Source organism: Octopus bimaculoides, chromosome 8 (assembly GCF_001194135.2).
Source record: "Octopus bimaculoides isolate UCB-OBI-ISO-001 chromosome 8, ASM119413v2, whole genome shotgun sequence".
Taxonomy (NCBI): domain Eukaryota; kingdom Metazoa; phylum Mollusca; class Cephalopoda; order Octopoda; family Octopodidae; genus Octopus; species Octopus bimaculoides.
In genome coordinates, this window is record NC_068988.1 from 30,594,741 (window position 1) to 30,595,058 (window position 318).

The window sequence follows — 318 nt, forward strand, 5'->3', positions numbered from 1 at the left end:
CTGTTGATCATTCTCATGACGTCTCATGACATTGGCTTATCTTCTGCATTTCCTTTCTGACAACCCTCATTAGCATATGAAGTGCCTCGGAAATTGCCCATGTGTATTTGTTACCATGGTGGTTCTTGTATTCAAGGAAGCAACGGAACTTACATCTGCCACTGCAAGGAAGGTAAGAATTATCGTTGACAAAATACTTCATGTACACACACACACACACACACACAAACATCACATACATACACTCACACACACACATCACATACATACACTCACACACTGTCACACACATGTACACTAACAATTATACGTACCCAC

At 40.9% G+C, this 318-nt stretch overlaps 1 long non-coding RNA gene across 1 annotated transcript in view; it reads left to right on the forward strand.

Moving 5' to 3' along the window:
- The first annotated feature begins 71 nt into the window (after positions 1-71).
- Positions 72-318, forward strand: part of LOC106878185 (uncharacterized) — a 2,331-nt gene continuing 2,084 nt past the window's right edge. Inside the window, exon 1 of the long non-coding RNA XR_001410475.2 lies at positions 72-172. This is a non-coding gene — a long non-coding RNA (uncharacterized LOC106878185). The remainder of the gene's footprint in view (positions 173-318) is intronic.